The sequence below is a fragment of the Arvicola amphibius genome, chromosome 5 (assembly GCF_903992535.2).
Source record: "Arvicola amphibius chromosome 5, mArvAmp1.2, whole genome shotgun sequence".
NCBI classification, from domain to species: domain Eukaryota; kingdom Metazoa; phylum Chordata; class Mammalia; order Rodentia; family Cricetidae; genus Arvicola; species Arvicola amphibius.
In genome coordinates, this window is record NC_052051.1 from 111,629,079 (window position 1) to 111,636,752 (window position 7,674).

Genomic DNA, 7,674 nt, shown 5'->3' on the forward strand with positions numbered 1-7,674 from the left:
CTCAGAGATGAAAACTTTTCTCATCTCATTTTACACAATTTGCAAAAAGTTCCTCTGAAAATAAAAAGAGGGGTGGGATTTGGAGAGAGAGTTAAGTGCTCTCCCCACAAGAATGAAGAGTCAAATTCCATCCCCAGCACCCATAGAAAAAGCTAGGCATGGTGACATGCCCATGTCACCACAGTGCTGGGGAGGCAGAGACAGGCAGATCCCTGGGGCTCAATGGTAGACTAGCTAGCTAGTCTAGTATAATCTGCAAGCCCCAGCTCCTGGAGAAAGACTATCTCAAAAAACAAAGTGGATGGCTCCTGAGGAACAACGCTCCAAGTTGTCTCTGGTCTTCAATCGAAAACTCACACAGGTAAACTAGCATCCACACCCACATGTACACATAAGCAGATACAGATGTACACACACAAAGTAGGCACATATGCAAAAGCAGCACCGACCTGATATGCATAAGGCCACGGGTCCAAACCTAAACTCCACAAACAAAAAACGGTCAAGACTATCCTTATTTGTTTTGTGAGCTTTGAGCAATCAACAACTAGAGTCCAATTGTTTGAACTGATGCTGTCATTTCCAGTACTTTCCAGTTCACTACCCATCGGAGTCCTCCAACTATCCTGTGAGATGAGGAGGAAAAGAAGAAAATGCTCAGCTGAAGACTGGTCAAGTCCAGAGCTGTGACTACAAGCTGCAGCTAGCTCCTAAGTGGATGTCCTTTCTAGCTAACAAATATAGACCTCACTAAAACTGCTACTTCCATTTCCCTTGAGATCATGAAGCCACAGGGTGATTGTTGTATTAACGTGGCATACATTACACTCTATTCCACACCCTCACTGTTCCCATTTCTAGTTAAAATGAACCTACTGTTCTCTCTTGGAGAAGTCCCAATTCACTCACGTGGGTTCATCTAAACATTCCATCCTTCCTTCTTCTACATTAGTAACTCCTCCCACATTTTTAGCATGCTACAAAAAATACTTTATTAATAAATAGTCTCTGAAAAACACTTATCCATTGATTAGAATAGGGTCTTCATTTAATGGGGAGATTTTATCTATTGTTTTTTGAGTGTCTCACTATGCAGTACTGGATGGCCTGGAACTTAATACACAGACAAGGACTCCCAGAGAGATATGCTTGCCTCTGCCTCCAAAGTACTAGAAATAAAGGTGTGTAATCAGATGCCTTTTTAATACTGATGTGACGATGTGAAGGAAACAGATTCTTGGGATTGATGTGCCTAGTTAAGAACTAAATTTAGGCTGAGAACCTTTTTTTGATATAAAATCAGCTTCTTTGCTGCTTATCTGTAAAACAGATTATATAAAATTATAGTAATTCATGTTCAGAAATATTAGATTTTCAAATAAGATTTAACTCATGCAGAAAATAAAGACTAACTTTATCTATAACTCAACATGGAAAAAAAAAGTATGAATTCTAGAACAGGGTCCAAAGCTACACAGAGAAACCCTGTCTCAAAAAACCAAAAATATGGGTTTGCAATAAACACTTCTCCCAAAATACGCAAATGGTAAGTGTGCTAGCTGTTTAGCTCTGTCACCTCGACATAGGCCAGGGTCATCTGAGAAAATGCCTCTACCAGACTGGCTGATGGACAGGTCTGCGGAGCATCTTCTTGATTAAGGACTGATGTTGTGATAGGTGCTGTCCCAACAGGTGGTCCTGCGCAAGACAGCAGGCTGAGTCAGCCATGCGCAGCCAGTAAGCAGCACTCCCTATGGCCTCTGCTTCAGTGCCACCTCAAGTTCCTGCCCTGGCTTCCCTCAGTCAAAGACTGACCAGTTAAAGGTGAAATAAACCCTTCCCTGCCTAAACTGTGAGTGATGGTGTTTTCACCCCAGCAAGAGAGCCCTATCCAGGGCAGTAAGCTTAGAAAAGCTATCCTTGGGCCAGCGAGATGGCTCAGAGACAGCCCAGCAGGGAAAGGTGCTCACTGCCCCACAAGCCTCGCAGTTCAATTCCCAGAACCTACAAGAAGATGGAATGAGAGCTTGAGAGAGCCCAGTAGTAAAGAGCACTAGCTGCTCCTCCAGAGGACACACATGGGCCGTTTACAAACACCTGGAACTCTAGGTCCAGGGATCTGGCCTCCACTACACACTCCATGGCACGTGAGCCTACTCTTTTTTTTTTTTTTAAGATTTATTTATTGCTTATATACAGCATGTTTTCCTGCACACCAGAAGAGGGCAGCAGATCTCATTACAGATGGTTGCGAGCCACCATGTGGTTGCTGGGAATTGAACTCAGGACCCCGGGAAAAGCAGCCAGTGCTCTTAACCTCTGAGCCATCTCTCCAGCCCACGTGAGCCTACTCTTATGCTTAAGTTTAAAAAAAAAAATTGTTCAGTTGCCTACTACCAACCAGCCTTTAGGGAAACGACAATCAAAAGCACAGGAGAGGCTGAAGATGTGATTCCCTAGATAGAGTGCTTGCCTCACATGCACAAAGCCCTTCTCGGTCCCAACACCACATCAACAGGTGACACAAGCTGGTAATCTCAACAGAGGTGAAGGAGGAGGATCAGAAGCTCGAGGTCAGGGAGAACACCTAGATTCAACTGTCAGAAGCCCTTTAAATTGCATGCACACACAATTTTTTTTTTTTGTAGCTGGGGGAGGGATATGTGCACATGCTATAGGTAGAACCTGGTGGTTCTATGAAGAAGGAAAAAACACTTGTTCCAGCTGGATGTAGTGATGCGCACCTATAATGTAATCACGACATTCAGGAAGCTTCAGTAAGATTTTTTGAGTGACGCCAGCTAGGGATACACAAAGGCCTTATCAAAAATAAAATTGTACGTCAATTGTGAAATGATAAGTTTTAGGTATATATTTACTATAATGCTTTCAAAAATAATTTGAGGACTGATGAGAAGACTTAAAGGGAAAGGCACTCGTCACCAAGCCAGATGACCTGGGTTTCATCCCAGAACCCAACCAGGATAAAGAGACAGAACTGAAAGTTGTCCTCTGACCTGCAGTATGTGCCAGGATACAAGAACACTGCACAACAAATTTCTTTTTGTTTAAGAATCTGAAGCCTAGAGGTTAAGAGCACTGGCTGCTGTTCCAGAAGTCCTGCGTTCAATTCCCAGCAACCACATGGTGGCTCACAACCATCTGTAATGAGATCTGGCGCCCTCTTCTGGCCTGCAAGTATACATGCAAGCAGAACACTGTATACACAATAAATAAATATATTTTAAAAAAAAAATCTGAAGCCTAGCATGGTGGTGTGTGCTTCTGATCCCAGCCCTTGGGAAGGGGCAGGAGGGGCAGGGTTATTCTTCCTCAGCTAGACAGAGGAGGGAGTGAGGCTACTGGGGCTACTGAGACCCTGTCCTAAAAGAGAACTGATGATGAATACTGGCAAATCACTATTTAAATTCAGCCATCTTTTTTCTTCTTCTTTTTTTGTTTTTGTTTTGTTTATTTGTTTGTTTGGTTGGTTGGATTTTGGTTTTTCGAGACAGGGTTTCTCTGTAGCTTTGGAGCCTGTCCTGGAACTAGCTCTTGTAGCCCAGAGCTGGCCTCAAACTCACAGAGATCCACCTGCCTCCGCTTCCTGAGTGCTGGGATTAAAGGCATGAGCTACCACCGCCCAGCTTAATTCAGCCATTTTCTATCCTAAAACATTTTAATTAAAAAAAAAAATACTACAATGAAGCTACTTTATCCAACGAAGAATAATGCCACTAGGATAGGCCCTTCTACACACGGTAAGAACTTCATCTGTGTTGCGACACCTAACTGGTAAAACTGGAGAAAATACCCTAATTTAAAAGGAAAAGGGGGCTGGAGAGATGGCTCAGAGGTAAAGAGCACTGGCTGCTCTTCCAGAGGTCCTGAGTTCAATTCCCAGCAAGCACATGGTGGCTCACAACCATCTGTAATAAGATCTGGTGTCCTCTTTTGTACTGCAGGATATATGCAGGAAGAACCCTGTATACATAATAAATAAAAATCTTCAAAAAAAAAAAAAAGGAAAAGAGAAGGTACCTAAAAGGCAAACAAGTAATGACCAGAATAAGTATTTACTAAGCACACAGTACTTGTGAAAACCCAGGTCAAACAGTACTTTGAGGTTACAAAGGGGGTGGGAGTGGGGGTGGAGTAACGGGGCGGGGGTTGGAGGCACACCTTCACACTAACCCGAACACAAAGTTAATATTCAAAACTATCCTTTTAATATCTCCTACAAACTTCCAAGCCACCGCTATCTAATGTTAAATATTCTGTAGCTGTGGTGGCCATTTTCAGTTTGGCTTCCTCCAAGCAGAAGAGGAAACCGGATGAAATTATGCAACAGTTCTTCTAAGTCAGTTTGGGTTTAATTGATTACAAACAAAGAGAGTTTAACAATTCCCACTAGGCGAGTGTGCCAACGGATTCCACTTCCTAGAAGCTTATCTAGCCAGGCGCCCCGTCTGAAAGTCGACGCCCTGCACAGGGACCCCTCGGGCCTGGCTCTGGCGCAGGGCGTCCTAAATGAGGTCCCAGGGCACCAACAGCCCAATTTTGGCTATGGTCTCTGCGCGACTTAAGGAAGTCAGCAACCATTCATCTCAGGTGACCTTAAGAAGGGGCGCAGTCGAGCCCGGAATAAACCACTTTCCCCACCCCACCCCCGCAGCAACTCCTCTGCCCAGCTTGGAGGAAGTGGGCGCAGAGGTGGCGCAGAAGCGGGGGGCAGGCGAGGCCGGGAGTTGAGGCGCACGCCCGCTTGCACGCACTGCAGCGGCTGCAAAGCCAAGGCTGCCACACCCCCCGACAGCCAGGGCCAGCGCCTCTCCCTCCCCTTCACAGCGGAAAAGGAGCCCCTTCGACTGAATGTCCACCGGGGCTGTGCCTCGACCTCCCAGACCCCGACCCGCAGCGCCCAGCGGCCACCGCGGGTGGGACCCGGGGCTGCGGGGCGGCCTCGGAGGGAGGGGTGGGAGGGGGGGGAAGGGCCGCCGCGGCAGACAGCGGCGCATGCGCAGTGCCGGGCACCCGCCCGTTTACCCACCGTTGGAACCGCGAAGCCCCGTTCCCCGGCCTCGGCCGCTTCTCCAGAACCCTTGGCGACGTCGACAAGGCGAGAACGGAGGCCCGAAGTGACACGGCGGCCGGCGGGTCTCCTCCTGAGGCGGCCTCCGGCGCGAGGCTGAAGCGACGGCTGTGGCGCAGGGCCAGCCCGGTAGCGACCCCCGGAGACCCCGGGCAGCGGCGGCGGCAGACGCGGAGAAGGGGGCGGGAGCGGCGGAGGCTGCGGTGGCTGAGGCGCGGAGCCTCCCTAACGGCGAGCGGGAGGGGAGCAGGGTGGAGGACGAGCGGCCGGGCCGGAAGTGACGCGGGAGGCGGGGCGAGCTCGCGGCGCCCCGGTCAACCCGGATTCGGCGCTGGACTGCGGCGGCTCTGGCCCGCCCACTTGTGGGTTCCTTGGTCCGGTGCCAGGCGCGAGCCAGGGCCGGGGGTCGTCGACTCGGGAACGTTGGGAAGGAGAGGATTAAGGAGGCATAGAAGGGAAAGGGCGCCTGGTCTCTGCGGAGCTGTGTCCCGAGCCCCGTAGAAGATTCTGGAAACCCTTACGGTGAGGATGCATAAACCGTCACAGGAAGCTGCCCGTCAGACCCAAGTGTTGCCTTTTGCCTGCGATTTAGGTCGGATGAGGGATTTCTGGGGCTCTGCCTCGCCCCCATCACACCCCTACCCCGCTCTACCTAAGTACCTGACCTAGACTCCGGAGAGATTTCCGAGCACGGTGCCCAGAGGAATCGGAATGTGGAAGTTAATAGGCTACTTGCTCACAGAGAACTTCTGATGCTAAATCAGAGCTACAAGGCAGGAAGACAGATGCTATGATACCAGGATTATGACCTTCCTTGTGTGGCCACGTAGACCAACCTTGCAGCGCCCTCACACCCTTAATGTGACTAGGTCGTCTCTTCTGTTAAGGCCTTTGAGGACTTACGTGGAGAAAAACGCAGTTTTTGGCAAGGTGAACTATAGTTGTTTCTAAAATATAAAGCACTGCAGAGGTGTGGTGGCATCCCTCTCTAATCTCAGCACTCTGGAATCTGAGGCAGGAGGATCACCTCGAGTTGGAGGCCAACTTGGGCTATATAACAAGAACAAAACCATCCTGAGCTACTTAAAAAGACAACAAAAATAGTAAAAGCAAACCACCGCAATTCCTACCTACCTGCCTTTGTCAGAAGTCAGTAACCTGGAAAACGTAAAAAATAAAAAAATCACGGACCTTGGCACAAGATTTATAAAAAGTGATCAGCCAGATGTGGTACCCCTTGCCTGCCGTCCCAGCATTTGCGGGGTAAAGGCTGGAGGGTTGGGAGTCCAAGGCCACCCTGGACTACATAATGAGTTTAAGGTAACCTGACCTTGTCTCAAAAACCCACAAAGATTTATAAAAAATAAGTCACCCTCAGCAGTGATCTCTCTGCAAATGTTACAGAGACCAAAGTGGCTCCCAGACTTCATCAGAGAGACTGAAGTTACCTGTAACCTGAGGTCATGTGCCCAGGTGATGCTGTCATAACTGAAGGGTGGGGTCCACAAGAAGTCTAGAACCACAGAACCTGAGTAAGAATACCCTGCGGGAGCTGAATGGATAGATGGCGCTAGAGCAGTACTTCTCAACCTTCCTGATGCCTGGCCCGTTAAAGTTCCTCATGTGTGGTCATCCCCAGCTCTAAAAGTATGATTGTGGCTTCTTCAGAACTAATTTTGTTACTGTTAGGAATCACCGTGTAAATTTCCACTCTGCAGGCTATCTGATATGCAACCCCTGTGAAAGGGTCGGTTAATCTCAGAAGGGTCGTGACCCACATGCTGAGAACCACTGCTCTAAAGCTTTGCCCTTTCTCCTAGAAGAACTAAGTTTGGTTTATGGTGCCCATGTTAGGCAGCTTACAACTGCCTGTAACTCCAAGGGATCTGGACCCCTCTTCTGGCCTCTGTGAGCACCTACACACACAGGTACATACCCACACAGAGAAGCACACAGATAGTTAAAAACAAAGCCTTTAAAGTATTCACGTGTGTACATACATTCAGTGGGACTCCCACTCTATCCAGGAAAGAGGTAACTGTTTCCGATGACACAGAGAAACCCTATCTCAAAAAAAGGGGGTGGAGGGTGTGGGAGAGGACTCAAGGTTAGCTGGATAAGGAAGGGGTAGTGATCTAGAGGAAGTGTAGGCAAGGGATGAATAAGATCAAAATATACTATAAAATTCTTAAGAGCTATTGAAAAGACAATATGTTTTCAGCTTTTACATTTTCTTCAAATAATGGCTTCTGGGGATATAGCCATGTTAATTTATCAGACATTTCCTAATCCTTAAGAGAAAAGATTTTAAAACCCTGAACATTTTCACAAGACTATGAAACTGTTAACATTGAAAATCCCAGCCAGCTGGGCCAGTGAGATGGACCAACAGGTAAAGACTCTTGCTTCCAAGCCTGAGTCTGAGACCAGAACCTGCATGGTAGAAAGGAAACTCCTACAGGCTATCCTCTGACCTCTGGCCACACTGTGGCACAGACCCACACATGTTAAGTAGATAAGTGAGTAAATAAATGTAAGAATGTTTTTAAGAAAAGAATTTCACCAGGTTAAACATTTTAAAT

At 47.7% G+C, this 7,674-nt stretch overlaps 1 protein-coding gene across 6 annotated transcripts in view; it reads right to left on the bottom strand.

Moving 5' to 3' along the window:
• Positions 1–5,352, bottom strand: part of Fam13b (family with sequence similarity 13 member B) — a 56,206-nt gene extending 50,854 nt beyond the window's left edge. For all 6 annotated transcript variants that reach the window (XM_038329658.2, XM_038329657.2, XM_038329654.2 and 3 more), the window contains exon 1: positions 5,051–5,352. The gene's annotated coding sequence lies outside the window, so the exon portion shown is untranslated. The remainder of the gene's footprint in view (positions 1–5,050) is intronic.
• Between the last annotated feature and the right edge of the window lie 2,322 nt (positions 5,353–7,674).